The sequence below is a fragment of the Saimiri boliviensis genome, chromosome 3, assembly GCF_048565385.1.
Source record: "Saimiri boliviensis isolate mSaiBol1 chromosome 3, mSaiBol1.pri, whole genome shotgun sequence".
Lineage (NCBI taxonomy): Eukaryota > Metazoa > Chordata > Mammalia > Primates > Cebidae > Saimiri > Saimiri boliviensis.
The window spans coordinates 91,719,479-91,740,177 of NC_133451.1; positions in this window are offsets into that span (position 1 = coordinate 91,719,479).

The window sequence follows — 20,699 nt, forward strand, 5'->3', positions numbered from 1 at the left end:
TTTTTTTTTTTGAGACTGAGTTTTGCTTTTGTTACCCAGACTGGAGTACAGTGGCATGATCTCGGCTCACTGCAACCTCCGCCTCCCGGGTTCAAGTGATTCTCCTACTTCAGCCTCCTTAGCAGCTAGGATTACAGGCACCCGCCACCATGCCTGGCTAATTTTCTGTGTTTTTAGTAGAGATGGGTATTACTTTTTTTCCTTATTATTCTCACTTCCTCTTAACAGAGATGGGGTTTTACTATATTGGTCAGGCTGACTCAAACTCCTGACCTCAGGCAATCCACCTGCCTCAGCCTCCCAAAGTGCTGAGATTACAGGTGTGAGCCACCACGCCAGGCTTTATTTAGGCTCTTTCTAATCATCAGCTAAAATGACATGCTTAGGAAATCTTAGGTAATGGGGTGTTAAAGTAAAGAAGACAAATTTCTGTCTCACTGCCAGTCCCCCCACCCCTGTTGGAATGAATCTGTAAAATCATTTGGGATATTACTAGTTCTTGCCATTGTGTTCTTATGCTACTGTGGATTCCTGTTGCAGTCCTGTACCATTCTAGTGACTCAGCTACTCTCTATAGCTGCTATTCCTGCTACTGAGCAATGAACTGACTTCTCTCCATTGTCTTTCTTAGCTTTTGCCATTCATGGTTTCTGACTACTCTTGGCTTTTATTGTCTCACGGCTTCTGATCATTGCCTTTGGTTGGCTTTGTTCTTTTCTTTTTTTGAATTCTACCCCCACGATAAACTGCTGACTTACTCTGTGTGTTACATACTCAGCTTTGTAAGAGAGAATATTGATCCATTCATTCAGTCCTTGGCATCTCTGTTGGGCAGGGCTATCACTCCTGAATCATTTGCTTCCCCCTGGTCCAAGCTGTAGCCAGGGATGGGGTTTTCAAGCTTTTCTTTCTTTTTTTTAAAAAAATTTTTAATGTATTATATATATTTTTTATTATTACACTTTAGGTTCTGGGGTACATGTGCAGAACATGCAGGATACATACCTTTTTTTTTTTTTTTTTTTTTGAGCTAGAGTCTCTGTTGCCCAAGCTAGAGTGCAGTGGTACGATCTCAGCTCACTGCAACCTCCGCCTCCTGGGTTGAAGTGATTCTCCTGCCTCAGCCTCCCAAGTAGATAGTATTACGAGCTTGTTTCACTAATTCTGGCTAACTTTTGTATTTTTAGTACAGACGGGGTTTTACCATGTTGGCCAGGCTGGTGTTGAACTCCTGACCTCGAGTGATCCACCCTCCTCTGCCTCCCAAAGTGCTGGGATTACAGGTGTGAGTCACTGTGGCTGGCCAGTTCTCAAGCTTTTCTGAGCTTTCTTCACAAGGAGTTGTAATTGTGGCAGACCCTGTGAGAAGAATAAAAGCTAACACTTACAGACTGCTAGCCGTGGGCCAGACATTGTTCTAAGTGCTGTATAGTGTGTTTTACCTTCCAAATAATATACTCATTTTACAGATAAGAGAGCTAAGGTGGTTAAAGTTGACAGTACTTCCAAGAACACATAGCCAGTAAGCAGCAGTTAGGATTCTAGCCAGGCAGTCTAGCTTTTTTATAGGCAGTGCTCTCTGCTTGTATTCTTTGAAATCTCTTTATATTAGGGTCTGCTCCTTTATTTTCTGAGTTGAGACAGATAATCCAGCTCTTCAATTAAGCCAAGAATGTCCTTACTAACCTGTTGATTGCATATCAATCTCTGAGTATCACTAACAGTATTAGTAAGGAAGATTGTTTCAACAATCCCACAAATTCATTAAATGCTTTCTTCCTAAGTGAAACAGAAAAAAGAGATACTAGGATAAATATTTTCTTTCAATATTATTCAACATTCTAGACTATCAGGAGCATAACGTATTTCTGTTCAGGGACCTCTATTTTTGTTTATTTTTTTCTATTTTATTTTTGTTTATTTTCAAAGAGGATAGAAGCCTTAAAAGAGCAGCTTCATTAATATCAGATTTTTCAGAGTCCTCCAAAAATGTTTTATAGGCATGTCATATTCAGTTTTTCTAAATTATAGAATCAAGTATTTATAAACAATAGCATTGCTTTAAGTAAGATGAAATAATGTTAGGAACTGAAAGCAAATCCTGTTCATCTTTGTAAAAAATATCAGAATAGTGGGAGCTTAAAAAATTAAGACAATTGACTTACGGAGATACACAGTAGAATAATGGTTACCAGAGGCTGGGAAAGGTAGTTGAAGAGTGAATGGTTAATGGGTACAAAAATGCACTTAGATAGAATGAATTTGCACAATAGGATGACTACAGTACAATAATAATTGTATATTTTAGCATAACTAAAATAATATAATTGGATTGTTTGTAACACAAAGAAAGGATAAATGCTTGAAGTGATGGATACACCATTTACTCTGATGTGATTATTATGCAATATACATCTGTAGCAAAATATCTCATTGTGCCTGCCCCATAAATATACACATCTTGTATGCACCCACAATTTTTTTTTTTTTTTTTGAGATGCAATCTCCCACCGTGGCCCTGGCTGGAGTGCAATGGCACGATCTTGGCTCACTGCAACCTCAGCCTCCCGGGTTCATGCTATTCTCCTGCCAAAGCCTCCTGAGTAGTTGGGATTACAGGCACACACCACCACACCCAGCTAATTTTTTCTATTTTTAGTAGAGACTGAGGTTATACTGTGTTGGCTAGACTGATCTGAAACTCCTGACTTCGTGATCCGCCCACCTTGGCCTCCCAAGTACCCATGATTTTTTTAAAAAAAAATTTTAAATATCAGAATACATGTAATAAATAGTAATGAAGATAAAATTACTTGAAAATCCCTAAAGACACATTACTGGTATTCTTGTAGTAAAGACTATTATTGAAAAAAAAACTTGCCTAAATGCAGCAAGTGTTTTGAGAAGAAACATGATTTAACTGTAAGATATGGAAGGAGACTGAAATGCATTATTCAGTTGCATTATTCATTTTGATGCTAAGACTGAGATACAGCAAAGTGGATGGCTCATGCAATCCCAGGTTGCATATTGCCACTTTTTGAATTACCAAGAGATACTTGATTAAATAGCATCACACAGTCATTCTCACAACAGCAGCTATACTCACAGCCGAGTGTAGTGGCATTCTCACAAAGGCATTCTGACCATGGTAGCGTGTCTGACCTCTCCTCTGACACTTCTCTGCTTGCTCCTGTGGATCTCACCTCTCACACTGCTTTCAGATATGCCCAGAATAGAGCTGAAATGGAGTCCTGCCATAATTCAAAGTCTGTGATTGGTTACTAAAAAATTCCTAATTTATATGCTGTGGTATATGTTCCTTTGAGAGACATAAAGATATGCACATAGAGTAACCAGAAAGGACTGATGTAAAAGTACTATTTTGCTAAGAAAAGAAGCAACAGAAATCAGTAAGCTCACTTCATGTGAGTGTACCACTAAGCAGTGTGAAATGGCAGCTGGAGACGGGCTTGTAAGAAGCTGATAAATGTATGAATCAAACAGAGGCTTTTCTTTCATTTCCAAACTGGTTTGGTGTAATGTAGTTGTCTTTCCTGCTACCTACTTGGAAGACATGACAAAGTGTTCTGCGTAATTTGAGCCCAAACTGGAAGGTATGAAAGAATTGTACTTCCTCTTGCTTGCTTCTTTCCTTTTCCTGGGCCTCTTTCTGCTGTGAAATTAAGCAGAACATAAAAGGTTATTTCCTTACATACAAATGTCATGTTCCTGGATAATCAAGTCTTTAGATCCTACTAGCCTGTATGATGTATTACTTTCACAGTTCAAAATAAAGTTCAGAATTTGCAGTGAGGCTTTGGTGTTTATGTACATATCACATATTCCACAATTTATGGATATTTGTCTTAACTATAATTACTCAAAGTTTCCACTTATTTTAAATGTATCACAAGCACTCAAGACAGAAATCGGAATGGTGCTTATTTTATATCACATCTCTAGACCCACTTTGTAAAAAAATTACTTTTAGTTCATCTTGCCTCCATAATCAATCTTAGAACAGCTTTGTAACACATTGTATAATATGTCAGCAGAATTCAATTCAAGCAACTCTTCAGCATCTCGTGCTAACCTCAGAGGAACAGCAGAAGACACCACTTGCCATTTTAATTTGTTAAATGGTATTGAGGGAAACCAGATGTGGAACACATATTTCCAATTCAACTTTATAGTGCTTGGTTGATATTTATCTGAGGCATTGCATTTTAAATGCTGGAATTGTAGTAGCACGAAATTTTAGTCAACTAATTTTGAGGCTGAATTGTGGAGTGAAACATGTTGTTTTCTATGAAAAGTAGAAAGGATAGTACCTGAAGTGTGTTAGGCTTGTGAGTCCAAAACTCCTTCTCATGCTATTTTTTAGAAATGTTAATGTCGAATTCCCCATTTTTATATCTGAACTGAAATGTAGACCTTGTAATAAGTTAAAAGGAAGTAGAAAATTTTGGACAAATAATGTGGTCATTATATTATTGTAAACAGCATATTATGTAAGGTAAAAAATAATGCTTCTTTTAAAAATAGCTTTTCCAGACCGGGCGCGGTGGCTCACACCTGTATTCCCAGCGAGGCCGAGATGGGTGGATCACGAAGGATCAAGAGATCGAGACCATCCTGGTCAATATGGTGAAACCCCGTCTCTACTAAAAATACAAAAACTAGCTGGGCATGGTGGTGCACACCTGTAGTCCCAGCTACTCGGGAGGCTGAGGCAGGAGAATTGCTTGAACCCAGGAGGCAGAGGTTGCGGTGAGCCGAGATCGCGCCATTGCACTCCAGCCTGGGTAACAAGAGCAAAACTCCATCTCAAAAAAAAGCTTTTCCTCTTTTAAAATTATTAATTAACACATAATAATTGTACGTGTTTATGGTATTCAATGTGATATTTCGGTTAATGTATACAATTTGTAATGATCAAATCAACCCCTTAATTTATAAATAAAAATCTTTTTGAGGCAGGATCACTCTCTGTCACCTGGGCTGGAGTGCAGTGGTTCGATCACAGCTCATTGCAGCCTCACCCTCCCAGCTCAAACAATCCTCCTGCCTCAGCCTCATGTAGCTGGGACCATAGGTGTGTGCTGCCACACCCAGATGATTTTTGTATTTTTTTGTAGAGATGGGAGTCTCACCATGTTGCCCAGGCTGGTCACTACTCCTAGCCTCATGGCATCTTCCCACTTAGACCTCCCAAAATGCTAGGATTGTAGACGTGAGCCCCTGAACCTGGCCTCAACACCTTAATTTTACAAAAGCACATATTCATTAATTGATATTAGAAACTATGGAAAAGTATAAAGAAAAAAACTGTGGTTGTCACACAAAAGATAGGTATTATCCATATTTAGATATGTTTCCGCTATACTTTTTTTTTTTTTTTTTTTTTTGAGATGGAGTCTTGCTCTGTTGCCCAGGCAGGAGTGCAGTGGCACAATGTTATCTTGGTTCACTGAAACCTCCACTTCCTGGGTTCAACGGATTCTCCTGCCTCAGCCTCTCAAGTAACTGGGATTACAGGCATGCGCCTGGCTAATTTTGTATTTTTAGTAGAGATGGGTTTTTGCCATTTTGGCCAGGCTGGTCTCGAACTCCTGACCTCAAGTGATCTGCCCGCCTCCCAAAGTGCTGGGATTACAAGAGTGAGCCACGGTGCCCGGCTGTTTCCTCTATACTTATTCTTCAGTTTTGGGTTGTGTGTTTCATTTATTTTATTTTATTATTGTTGTTGTTTTAGAAATGGGATTTCACTGTGTTGCCCAGGCTGCACTCTAGCTTCTGGGATCAAGTGATCTTCCAGCTTCAGCTTCCTGAGTACCTGGAATTATATGTGCATGTGCCACTGTGCCTGGCTCTGGTTGTGTTTGTTTTTATAAAATTTTTAAATTCTTGCCGTTTCAGTTAGCAATATAAAATAGCATTTCTCTACGAATGCTAATACATACCTTTACAAAGAAATTTATAGTACAACTTTCCATTACATGTAGGTTTCATCATTTGTTTATCTAGTCTCAGATCTTTTTAGGTTGACCGAGGTTTTCACTTTCATAACGTATACCATTATATCTTGATGTATGGAAAATACTCTTAGTTTTGAATTTTAGATTCAACATTTAGCCTTTTTTATCACAAAGGAAATGAGATGTAAAGACTCATTTTAAAAATGTATTATCATCAGAAATCTATGACAATGCTTTGCTTCATGGCAGTCTTGCCAGCATTAAATAGCATTATGTATGCATATATATATATATGACTTCCTATTAAACATGGTAGAATGACCATATACATTTATTTTCTTCTCTACTCAAAATTTTATTAAAGAGGCAGCAAAACAGAAAGCTATATGTACAGACCCATAAGATGAAAGAAAATGAGAGTGAAAACAGGAGATTTGGAGCAGAGAAAGCTGTGACTTCAGGAGCTGACTAGGAGAATAAAATGAAAATAAATAAACTCTTTCGGGCCATCTGGCCTCAAATACAGTTAGACGTAGGTCTTTTTGGCATGAAATAGGTTTTTTTTTCTTTTTTGAATTACAAAATTAGGAGAAAGGACCACCAAATAACAATGTTCTGGGCTCCCAGTACAATGCCCAGCTTGTTGTCCAAAATATTCAAACAAAAACTAAGCGAAGAGAAAGGATAGAAATAGAAAAGAGCTTAGAAACCATATGGAACATGAAGAAGTAATAGAATACACATGTAATTGAAATTTATTTTTTAAATTTCATTATAAATTAATAACTGATAATTGTATACATTTTTGTGGTACAAAATGATGTTATGATTTGAATACGATGTGGAAAAAATAAACCAAGTTAATTAACATATTTATCACTTCAAAAACATTATTTTTTTGTGGTGAGAACATTTGAAATTTGCTCTCTTAGCAATTTTGAAATGTACAATAAACTATTACTAACTATACTCACTACCCTGTGCAGTAGATTTTAAAAAATACCTTATTCCTCTTGTAACTGAGATTTATGGCCCTTTGACCATCAACTCCCCATATCCTCCACTCTCCAGCCTCTCACGACCGTTCTACTCGCTGCTTCTATGAGTTTGATTGTTTTAGATTTCACATCTAAGTGAGAACATACAGTATTTGTCTTTCTATGCCAGACTTACTACACTTAGCATAATGTTCTCTGATTTCACCTAAGCTGATGAAAATAACTGAAAGCTGAATCATATTCCACTGTGTGTATGTGCCACATTTTCTTTATTCATTTGTCTGTTGGTGGACACTTAGGTCGATTCCATAATATTGCTGCTATGAATAATATTGCAATAGCCATGGGAGTGCAGATATTTCTTTGACATATTGATTTTAAATTTTTTGAGTAAACACCCAGAAGTAGGATCATATAGATGGATCATATAGAATTCTATTTTTGATTTTTGAGAAACTTCTATACTGTTTTCCATAGTTGCTGCACTAATTTGAACTCCCACCAACAGCTGTACAAGGGATGCCTTTCCCCCCCATCTTTGCTAACATATATCTTTTGTCTTTTTGAGAATCGCCATTCTGACAGATGTGAGGTGATTTGTAGTTTCAATGTTAATTTCTCTAATGATTAGTGAAGTAGAACATTTTTTTCATGTATCTACTGATCATTTGTACATCTTCTTTTTTTTTTTTGAGACAGGTTCTTGCTCTTAGGCTGGAATGCAGTGGCACCATCATAATTCACTGTAGCATCAAACACCTGGATGCAAGCAATTCTCTCTTATCCTCCAGAGTAGCTAGGACTACAGGTATGAGCTACTATGCCTGACCTTTTTGCCTGTTTGTAAATTGAATTTGTTGTTTTCTTACTGTTGAGTGGTTTGAGTTCTTTATATATTTTGAATATTAACTCCTTTTGGATGTATGGCTTTGGCTTACAAATGCTTTCTCCCAATCAGTAGGTTGAGTCCTCACACTTTTTTTGTTTTGTTTTGTTTTTTGGTTTTTTTTTGAGATAGAGTCTCGCTCTGTCACCAGGCTGGAGTGCAGTGGCACGATCTCAGCTCACTGCAACCTCCGCCTCCAAAGTTCAACTCTCCTGCCTCAGCCTCCCGAATAGCTGAGACTACAGGTGTGTACCACCACACCTGGCTAATTTTTGTATTTTTAGTACAGACGGGGTTTTATCATGTTGGCCAGGATGGCCTCAATCTCTTGATCTCATGAGCCACCCGCCTCGGCCTCCCAAAGTGCTAGGATTACAGGCATGAGCCACTGTGCCCAGCAGTCTTTACACTGTTAATTGTTTTTTTTTGCTGTGTAGAAGTTTTTTAGTTTGATGACATCACATTGGACTACTTTTGTTTTTGTTTTCTGTGCTTTGGGGACAGGTCAAAAAAAAGAAATCACGGCCAGAAAAATGTTGTACAGTTTCTCTTCTCTGTTTTCTTTCAGTAGTTTTACAGTTTCTGGCCTTTAACCCACTTTGGGTTGATTTTGTATACAGTGTGAGATAAGGGTCCATTTTCATTCTTCTGCATGTAGATATCAAGTTTTCTCAGCACAATTTCTTGAAGAGATTATCCTTTTCCCATTGTGCATTTTTGACACTTTTGTTGAAAATCAGTTGACTGTATATGTGTGAGTTCATTTCTTGGATCTCTGTTGTGTCCCATTGACGAATGTGTCTGTTTTTTTTATTCCTAGTACTATGCTGTTTGGGTGACAGTAGCTATATAGTATATTTTGAAGTCAGGTTACCGTGGCGCCTTCAGTTTTGTTCTTTTTACTCATAATTGCCTTGGCTATTCTGTTTTTTTTTTTTTTTTTTTAAATGGTTCCAAATGAATTTTAGGATTTTACTTTTTTTTCTTTCTTTTCTTTTTTTTTTTTTGAGACGGAGTTTCTCTCTTGTTACCCAGACTGGAGTGCAATGGTGCGATCTCGGCTCACCGCAACCTCCGCCTCCTGGGTTCAGGCAATTCTCCTGCCTCAGCCTCCTGAGTAGCTGGGATTACAGGCATGCGCCACCATGCCCAGCTGCTTTTTGTGTTTTTAGTAGAGACAGGGTTTCACCATGTTGACCAGGATGGTCTCGATCTCTCGACCTCGTGATCCACCCGCCTTGGCCTCCCAAAGTGCTGGGATTACAGGCTTGAGCCACCGCGCCCGGCCAGGATTTTATTTTCTAAAATAACGTTGGAATTTTGATAGGGATTGCATTAAATCTGTAGATTGATTTGAGTAGTGTGAACATTTTAACAATATTCTTCTAATCCATGAACATGGGGTATTTTTTCATTCATTTGTGCCTTCTTTAAACTCTTTCCTTAACTTTTTTTTTTTTTTTTTTTTTTCATGAAAATCAAATTACCCTGTGCATCCAAAGACACTATCAACAGAGTAAAAGACAACTCAGAGTATGGGAGAAAATATTTACACTACTGTCTCCACTGACTCCCTTTTCCAGCCCAAGTGTGTGTTAAAAACAAAACAAAAGAAAAACAGGATGAAGACACAAGAGAATACTGCAATTTCTTAAATGAATTAATATATTTAAAGCAGAGGCATTTTTTCCACATTTATTTATTTATTTTGTTTATTTTTTTAGATGGAGCCTCACCCAGGCTGGAGTGCAGCGGCTCAATATCGGCTCACTGCAACCTCTGCCTTCTGAGTTCATGCTATTTTTCTGCCTCAGCCTCCTGAGTAGCGGGGATTACGGCATGCGCCACCGCACCCCTTTAATTTTTGTATTTTTAGCAGAGACAGGGTTTTGCCATGTTGGCCAGGCAAATCCTGAACTCCTGACTTCAAGTAATTCACCTGCTTTGGCCTCTCCAAGTGCTGGGATTTGAGCCACCATGCCCAGTCATTTTCTCAATTTAAAAAATAGGGCCAGGCTGGTCTCAAACTCCCGACTTTGGGCCTCTTTTATAATAGCACTAATCCCTTATATGTGGGTGAATCCCTCATGACCTAATAACCTCCCAAAGACACCACTTCTTAATACCATCACATTAGGGATTAAGTTTTGATACATGAATTTCGTGGAGACACAAACATTTAGAACATAGATTATTTTCAAGTTTTGAAAAATAAATGATATGAGTTTATTTCTGAACTCTCACTTATATCCCACTGATTTATATCCATCTGTCTAAAAGCCCATATGTTCTTTTTCCTGATAGTAGTTATCTACTCCTGATATTTATTTATTTGACGATTGTCTGAACCTTCAAAAACATAAATTCTATGTTGTCTACTGCTCACTGATGTGTCTTGAGAACCTAGAAGAGTGCTTGGAATCTTGTAGGTGTTCATGTACTTACATGATAACGTTGAATTTTGAACATATTTTTCTGTTTTTAATGACTTTTAAAACAGAATTTTAGAAAATTCTGAACATCCTATTTTATTTATTGTAGTTATTCTTTGGCTAATCTTACCTTTAATTTTTTGGTTTTTCTCTTTAATTCATCATTTAAGGTTTTTTCCAAATTGTTAACTAATTATTCTGAAATTATTTATTTAATCATTCTTCCCTTTAACACAAATTTGTAATATTTTCAGTAGACATCATATATAAATAAATTACCATATATGGGAGGGGATAGGGAGAAACTAACTGCAAAGCAGATGAATTAGAACTTAAACTCTGGCCAGGCATGGTGGCTCACACCTGTAACCTCAGCACTTTGGGAGACTGAGACGAGAGGACAGCTTGAGCCCATAAGTTTGAGACTAGTTTGGGTGACAAAGCAGGATCTAATTTTTACCAAAAAAAAAAAGAGAGAGAAGAACTTGAACTCACATATTCTTACTTTTCCCTCTGCCCTCTAGACAATTTTCTCCCTTGAGACTATATCATTATTATGGTAGCGTCTCTACATGATAGTATTAGGCTTTTCATTTAATTTATGTCTCTTCCATAATTTGTGGCTATCCCTGCCTACTTCAAAAATTATTTAAATTATTTCAATACAATTAACAAAACAATAATAATATATCTCACTGGTATTGTAGTTACAACTAACCTGTATATTAATTTGGAGACAAACCAACAATTTTTAACTTTTTTTTGAGACAGAGTCTCTCTCTGTTACCCAGGCTGGAGTGCAGTGGCATGATCTTGGCTCACTGCAACCTCTGCCTACTGAGTTTAAGCAATTCTCCTGCCTCAGCCTCCCGAGTAGCTGGGACTACAGGCCTGCTCCACCACACCTGGCCATTTTTTGTATTTTTGGTAGAGACGGGATTTTGCCAAGTTGGCCAGGTTGGTCTTGAACTCCTGACCTCAGGTGAGCCGCCTGCCTCAGCCTCCCAAAGTGCTGGGATTACAGGTGTGAGCCACTGTACCCAAACTCAAACCAAAATTTTTGAAAAATTTGTCTTCCTGTATATAAATATAATCTTTCCATTTATTTAAGTATCTCAATAAAGTTTTCTAAATGTTTTTGTCTTGTTATTAACCCATTTCTCAACAAGCTACGCATTGGTATTTTAAAAATTGCTGTTATAAAAGACATATTGGCTGGGATCGATGTCTCATGCTTGTAATCCTAGTACTTTGGAAGGCTGAGTAGGGTGAATCATTTGAGCCCAGGAGTCCAAGACCAGCCTGGAAAACATGGTGAAACCCTTACCTCTACAAAAAATTAGCCAGTGTGAGGATGCGTGCCTGGAGTCCCAGCTACTTGGGAGGCTTAGGTGGGAGGATCATCTGAGCCTCAGGAGGTTGAGGCTGCAGTGAGCCATGATTGTGCTACTGCACTCCAGCCTGGACACAACAGAGTGAGACCTTATCTCAAAGGAAAAAGAAGGCCGGGCGCGGTGGCTCAAGCCTGTAATCCCAGCACTTTGGGAGGCCGAGGCAGGTGGATCATGAGGTCAAGAGATCGAGACCATCATGGTCAACATGGTGAAACCCCATCTCTACTAAAAATACAAAAAAAATTAGCTGGGCATGGTGGCACATGCCTGTAATCCCAGCTACTCAGGAGGCTGAGGCAGGAGAATTGCCTGAACCCAGGAGGCAGAGGTTGCGGTGAGCCAAGAACGCGCCATTGCACTCCAGCCTGGGTAACAAGAGTGAAACTCTGTCTCAAAAAAAAAAAAAAGGAAAAAGAAAAAGAAAAGAAATATTTTGTTATATTTCTTAGTTTATTATATCTACTAGATGTTCTTTACAAAGTGAGAAAATCATCCTCATAAAAACACTAATAAAGTCGGGCACAGTGGTTCACACCGGTCTGAGCTCGGGTTGGAGACAAACCTGAGCAATACGGTAAAATCTCATCTCTATTAAAATACAAAAAATTAGGCCTGGCGCGGTGGCTCACACCCTGTAATCCCAGCACTTTGGGAGGCTGAGGCAGGCAGACCATGAGTCAGGAGTTCAAGACCAGCCTGACCAACATGGTGAAACCCTATCTCTACTAAAAACACAAAAATTAGCCGGGCATGGTGGCACATGCCTGTAATCCCAGTTACCCAGGAGGCTGAGGCAGGAGAATCGCGTGAACCTGGGAGGCAGAGGTTGCAGTGAGCCAAGATTGTGTCACTGCACTCCAGCTAGGGAGACAAAGCAAAAGACTCCGTCTCAAAAGAAAAAAAAAATGCAATAAATTAGCCAGGGTGGTGGGTACACCTGTAGGCCCAGCTACTCAGGAGGCTGAATCACAAGAATTGCTAGAACCCAGGAGGCGGAGTTTGCAGTGAGCTGAAATCATGCCATTGCACTCCAGCCTGGGCAACAGAGCAAAATCCTGTCTCCAGAAAAAAAAACCAAAACAAAACACTAATAGACGTTCATCATCTAATATTTATTGAAAATTCATTTCTATATGGTTTTAAATGCAAATGTCATATTTTAAATATTTTAAGAACCTGTGTATTTATGTGTAAGGCAGGTGTGGGAGTTTCTTTTCCCTGATGATGATTCCACATACACATTGGTAATTTAAGACTATTAGAAATTTTGTTATTCATATAATTTAATCAAAATATCTATTAAAATGCATTCAGTTCTTTATAATTTAATAAGAACAAGATGCCTTTGCTCAGAATTATAAACAGCCTGTCATGATCTGGTTTTTAAAGATAATTTAAAAAGCATATTCTGGAAAGGCACTCTACGGCAATACAGTAAAGGAAATACTGACTTTTAGAGAGTCTGCAGCAAAACATGTTAATTCTATTGCAATTCATTGGTAAGACCATTATTGGAGATGCAATTTACCATATCTATTGCCTAATGACCCTATGGATATTGAGTACAGGCACATAGAGATATGTTTTATGTAGCTCACGGTTGAAATGTGTATTTGTGCAACCCTATTCTTCTGTTATTTTGTTACTCTGTATACACAGACATCCAAAAATGAATGTACAAGTATATGACATTTGTTTGTTAATTGTACTCTATTTTTTAGTAGAATTAAAATATGCATATGCTAAAATTAGAGCATTTCAATCAAGGTCAAGTTATCTCCTCAGAATAAGTCAGGCAATTTTCACATCATCTGTGGGTCAGGCACTGGCTCTGCCCATCATTAAAAAAATAGTTTATTGTACTATACGTTAGAAAAATGCATTAAGTTAGCATACATAAAGCATTATTTTATAAATATCTTGCATAGGGTAGGCAACATTTCTTGAAATGATCTCAAACTTACAGAAAAGTTGCAAATATAGTACAAAAATTAGTTTTTCCTAAACCATTTGAGAGTAAATTACCAGCCTGATGCCCCATCAGTTCTTCATACTTAGAGTATATTTTCTATAACTGGGACATTCTCCTACATAGCTAAACACTACCATAAAAATCAGAAAATTACCACTGGTACATTACTACCATCTAATCCTCAGACCTTGTTCAAGTTTCACCAAATGTTGGAATAATGTCCTTTAGAGCAAAAGGATCCATTTCAGAACCATGTCTTAACTTTAGTCTTTTTCAGCCCTTAGTTCAGACTGAGTGGCTTAAACAATCAACACTTATTTCTCTCTCTTTTTTTTAAATTAAATTTCAAAACCTATGTGCTAACTTCTTTTTTTTTAACTAAAAACACATTTCTCACAATTTTGGAGGCTGAGAAATCCAAAATCAAGGCACCCGCAGATTGGATGTGTGATGAGGACATCTTTCCTGGTTTACTGGCTACTTTCTTGCTACATCTTCATATGGCGGAGTCAGGGGAAGAGAGACAGAGGAAGCAAGACTTCCTGTCTTTTTTTTATGAAGGCACAAAGCTCATTCACGAAGACTTCATCTTCACGACTTAACTGCCTCCCAAAGGTCCCACCTCCTCATAGCATCTCATTGGGAGTTCGAATTTCAACATATGAATTTGGGGAGGGGGACACAAAACAGTCCATAACCAATTCAAAACATTTCCTTAATCTTTCCATTATTTTCATGATCTTAGTGCCTTTGAAAATTATAAGGCATATTTGTATAATGTTCCGCAATTTTAGTTTGTCTGATGTTTCCTCATAATTAGATTCAGGTTATGCATTTTTGGGAGGGGCATCACAGAAGTAATGCAACATTCATTTTATTGTAGCCTATTATGTGGAGAGCACAATTTCAATTTGTCCTATTGCTGATATTGTTTACTTTGATTAATTGATTAAGGTGGTGTCTGCCTGACTTATCAACTCAAGTTTCTTTTCCCTTTATAATTTTGTGAGGAAGTACTTTGGGATTATGTAAACATTCCATTTCTCATTAAACTGTCGATTTATTCATTTATCATTTAATGTCAGTATGACTCATCATTTCCTGTCAGTATGAAATCATAGCCTATTTCAACAGGCCGCAATCTATTACTATCATTATTTATTTTGATGCTAATATTCTCCGTGATTTTGACTGTGGGAACTTCATCAAGCATATTTTTCTGGTTCTTTTGTATACTTGTTTGTTTTACACATCTCCACAATTCTTTGAGCACTTCTTTGCTTTCTGGCATAGGACGTTCCAGATTTTGTGCTTTCCTGATTTTATCCTTTTTTTTTTTTGAGACTGGGCTGAAAGAGACAAAGTTAAGACATGGTTAACTAAAGTTAAGATTAAAGTTAAGCCCTGGCTGAGAGATCAGTCATTTCTTCAAGGTGCCCTGGCACCTTGAAGCAGAGTCTAATATTTAGAAGCTGAGATCAGCGTACCAGCATGATCCTTGCTATTGGGATATTTCAGGCCTCAAACTTGCTCAGTGGACAGAGCTGGGGAATCTGTACATTTATATACACACATACACATATATATACTCACATCTATATTTAGTTCTATAGCCATCTACATATGTTGAAAACTGTTGTTCACACTGATTCATCCAAATCCAGTTCAATACTACAGTTTATTTTCATTTTCTGCCTTTCCGTATTTGTAACTTCCTTCTCTGAGAGTGAGAAACTGACTAAATTATCCCTAATATATTTATTTACTTGATTGATACCCCTGTATAAAACCAATCTCCATTGCTGAAGCTGCACCTCCCTTCTTACCATCTTTGGGCTCTAACATCCCACATTGGTGTCCCCTTTCTTTTCTTTTTTCTTTTTTTTTTTTTTTTTTGAGACTGGGTCTTACTTGGTCACTCAGGCTGGAGTGCAGTGGCACCATCTTAGCTCACTGCAACCTCTGCTTCCCAGGCTCAAGCAGTCCTCCTGCTTCAGACTCCCACGTAACTGGGACCAATTCACTCACCTCAACCTCACAAAATGCTTGGATTACAGGTGTGAGCCACTATGCCTGGCCTATGGTCTCTCCTTTCTAAACGATGACTTCCTCATCTGGCTTAGGCCCCGACACCCTATGCCTGCCCCTTTCCCCACGGACTCCTCCTCACTGCATTAGGGTTCTGACTCCCTATGCTGGTTCACCCCTGAAGGACACCCTCCTGACCCCACCAGGCTCTGACTTTTCATCCTGAGCCTCCTCCTGGGTGGACATCCTCCTCATCACACTCAGCAGATGACTCCCCTTGCCGGGCTGTCCCTCTGTGGCGAGGCCCCTCTCACCCTACCCAGGTTGTAACATCCCAGCCTGGACCCTTGCATCGCAGAGACATCCTCATCATTGTTTTGAAGCTCTGACATCCTACTCCAAGCCCTCCCCTTCAGGGAGACACCCTCTTGATACTGAGTCTTAGAGCCTGACTAAGATGAAAAGGGAATTCCCAAAAAGAGGCAGTCTCGTGTGGGAGTCGGAACTTGAGCAAAGCAAGGTGGGTGTCAGGCTCTGGCAGTCAGCCTCAGCGCTGAGCTGCCTCCTTGCATGGGCCCCTCCACATCTTGTTTAGGTTCAGACAGTCTATTCTGAGCTGCATGGATCCTACCCCTGCACCGACTCTTTCCTCTTGAGCTCTTATACTGTCAGCATTCCTTGGTGTTCTCGACTGCAACTACCTTGAAAAAAGAACTAAATGTGAGGGCTTGCTCTTTCAGATATCAAAACTTATTATAAAGCTACAGTAAATAAGGCTGTATTGTATAGAGGCAAGGGATAGCCAAATAGAATAATATTGAATGTTGCCACAAATCCGCTCACAGTCGCTTGGTATAAGACAAAGATGGTCTGCAGAGCAGGAGGGAAAGGGGGGACTTCAATGAATGAAGCTTTCCTGTCCTCTTTAAGGAATCATTGCCTTTCATAAGGTCATGAGGATACTGACCAGTGTTATCATCCAGAAGCTATATTGTTTACCTTATTTATGTCTCCAATCCCCCCAAAATCAAATTTTTAGGCAGCTAGCTATATAAGAAAAAGAAAAGAAATGTAACCGCTACCCAAAAGTCTTACATAGTTATTGGGTACCTACTGAGAAAGAGTGTTCTAAGAGGGGTTAAGGTTGAAGCTCCAGATCTCTGAAGGCCTTGACCTCAGAAGCTGCAACATTCACCTGATCCAGGGCTGCCAGCCTGTGAAGGAGACTGAGGTGGTATAGAAGCAAACCGCAAGTGGGGCCACTTTTGCTCAAGAATAGAATAGAAAAAGGTTAGTTTCTTGGCCAACAGAAACATACTAGGAACCATCCAAGTGAGATTTTGGAAGCAAAATTTCAAGAAAAAGAACTTTTGGCTCTGTCTCCTAAGGAAGAGGTAGATGCTGTCACAACGTTATCAGAGAATGGGTCTAGTCCGAGAGGCCCGTGCTAGAAAATGGGCCTGGTAACGGAGGAACAGTAACATTTAGTGACAAATTTCTCCAAACCCATCTCCTCTTGGAAATCGAACTTTTTTTTTTTTGAGCTGGGGGTTCACTCTGTCACCCTGGCTGTAGTGCAGTGGCATGATCAGTGGATCATAGTTCACTGCAGCCTCAACCTCCTGGGTTCAAGTAATCCTTCTAATTCATCCTCCTGAGTAGCTGGGGCTACTGGCATGTGCCACTATGCCTGGCTAACTTTTAAAATTATTTGTAAAAACAGGGGTCTCCTTATGTTGATTAGGCTGGTCTTGAACTCCTGGACTTAAGCCATCCTCCACTTGGCCTGTCAAAGTGCTGGGATTACAGAGATGCGCCATGACTCCCAGCCGGAAGTGGGCCTTTTGGGAAACTACTATTCTCTCAGTGGGCCCTTAACAGCAAATAGTGAAAATACTTCAGGCATTTTAGCTGATGCAAATTCAACTCTTAAGGCATTATTGAGAAGCTAAAAAACAAAAACAAACCAAATGCATATTGGGCTACATTTAGATATGTATATTTTATTTATTTATTAATATATTTATTCTGTAAATATTTACCAATTGTTGTAGCAGACTGGCTAGATGTTGATCAAACCAATTTTGTTTTAATCCCAAGGCCATTGCTGAACTATATTTTTCTAGCAATCCTCAGAATAAGATGTGGTCAATGACTGAATTCTATACAGTGGAATGGAGTAGAGTGAAATACATCACTCCCAGGTTGGGCCTGTCAAACCTTTCTTTTTTTATTTTTTTTATTTTTTTAAATTTTGAGATAGAGTCTTGCTCTGTCACCAGCCTGGAGTGCAGTGGCATGATCTCAGCTCACTGCAACCTCGGCCTCCCAGGATCAAGTGGTTCTCCTGCCTCTGCCTCTGAGTAGGTGGGAATACAGGTGTGTGCCAGCATGCCTGGCTAATTTTTGTATTTTTGGTAGAAACAGGGTTTCACCATGTTGGTCAGGATGATCTCGATCTCCTGACCTCGTGATCTGCCCGCCTCGGCCTTCGGAAGTGCTGGGATTACAGTGTGAGCCACCGCACCTGGCCAGCCTGTCAAATCTCATGCACAATTCTGTACATTTATGGGCCAGCCTCTCCTTGGGTGGGTACTCCAAGAACTTTGGAGTTGGTGGAGGCCCAAGATGGATCTGAGAACTTTGCTAAGGAAGGGCTCCCCTGGCTGGTTCATAGCTGACTGTGACATAAGAGAGAAATAAACTTTGATTTTCTTAAGCTCCCCAAAGTTTTGAGATTGTTACAGCCATTAATCTTCCCTGATTAATACAAATGCAATGCTTATTTATTCTGTGCCAGTCTCATTCTGGGTACTAAGGATGCAATAGGAAAACAAATAAGAGAGACATGGGTCCTCCTCTCACAGGAGATACCTTATAAAAGGGGTGGCACACAATAAACAGTGACAACTTACATTTGCATGGTGCTTTACTGTTTATAAAGTGCTTTCATGAGCACCAACTCTTTTTTTTTTTTTTTGAGACAGTCTTGTTCTGTCGCCCATGCCGGAGTGCAGTGGCGCAATCTTTGCTCACTATAACCTCTGCCTCCCAGGTTCAAGGGATTCTCCGCCCTCAGCCTCCTGAGTAGCTAGGATTACAGGCGCCTGCCACCACACCTGGCTAATTTTTGTATTATTAGTGGAGACGGGGTTTCACCACATGGGCCAGGCTGGTGTGGAACTCCTGAGCTTGTGATCCACCCGCCTCCACCTCCCAAAGCGCTGGGATTACAGGCTTGAGCCACTGCGCCTGGCCCGATTTTTATAACAGTATTTTACAGATAAGGAAACAAAAGCTCAAACGTTTTAAATGTCTTATATGAGACAAGGAATTAGGAACTAGACACATGAATCAGTTTTCTGACTCCCGACCCATTATTCACAATGATTCTCAGGTATGAGGACCTGACAGAGCAAGAAAAGTGCTAATGCTTGTCAAAAAATTCCATTATTCAATTTTATGTCTTAAAATAATGTACTCTGCAGAAATGTGAGAGTATTCGTGGCAGCACTGATTGTAAGGGCAGAATATGGAAAACAAAGATTTAAATATCCATTGGCAAGAGAATGCACATATTCTGGTATATTCAGAGAACTGAAAATTATATGGTAGGGAAAATAAATAAATTAGGGATTCAAGTATCCCTAGTTTCAAGGATGAATCCACAATCATGATGAATAACAAAGGCAAGATGAAGACTACACAGAGTATAAGCCATTACAAAGGTTTAAGGCAGTAATTTTATGCATTTGTTTTTTTCAGGAACACCACAAAAGATAATGCTGTATTCTCCTCAATGGTTCATATAGAGAGGTATACAATTTCTATTTGTCCAATTATTAGTGATTTTCACTTTGATCACAATAGAGTATCTCCCATGTCTCTCCATTGTAAAGTTATTGTTTTTCCTTTTTCCTTTTTTTTTTTTAATTTTCGAGATGCAGTCTCACTCTGTCACCCAGGCTGGTGTGCAATGGCACATTCTCGGCTCACTACAACCTCCACCTCCCAGGTTCAAGCGATTCTTCTGCTTCAGCCTCCCAAGTAGCTGGGAGTACAGACGCCTGCAACTACACCTGGCTACTTTTTGTATTTTTAGTAGAGATGGGGTTTTACTATGTAGGCAACACTTGTCTTGAACTGCTGACCTCGTGATCCGCCCGCCTCGGCCTCCTAAAATGCTGGGATTACAGGGGTGAGCTACCGTGTCCAGCCTAGTTTTCCTTTTTATTTATTTTTTAATCTTTTTTTCTTTTTGTCTTTCTTTCTTTCTAAAGAATTTTTATTTTTATTTTTTAATCTTTTTTTCTTTTTGTATTTTTTTTTGTAGGGAGTTACACTGAGATATGTAAAAATATGGCAAACTATATAAAGAAAAAAAGACAGCAAAAACTCTTGTTGCAGCAATTCCACTTTTAAGAATATATCTGAAGGCCGGGCACAGTTGCCTGCAATCGCAGCACTTTGGGAGGCCAAGGTGGAGGACTGCTTGAGACCAGGATTTTGAGACCAGCGTAGGCAACAAAGGGAGACCCTGTCTCTATTAAAAAAAAAAAAAAAATATATATATATATATATATATATATATATGTTTATATATTAAAACTTTACATACATCCTTATCTACTTAGGAAACATATGTCTCCTAAGTAGATAAGGATGTATGTAAAGTTTTAGCTAAAAGGATATTCACTGAAACCTTGTTTATAATAGGTAACAATTTAAAATAACCGATGTCTGTTATTAGTGGATTTGGTTCGGTAAGTTATCCATACAACAGAATATTAACAGACATTAAAATTATGTGGTAAAAGTATAATTGATGACAACAAAGAAAGTTCACAACAAAGTTTCGCCAGTAATCCCTGCATTTTGGGAGGCGGAGGTGACAGGATCACTTCAGCCCAGGAGTTTGAGACCAGCCTGGACAACATAGCCCCCATCTCTACAAAAAAGCTAAAAATTAACTTGGCAAGGTGCTGCGTGCCTGTAGTCCTAGCTACTC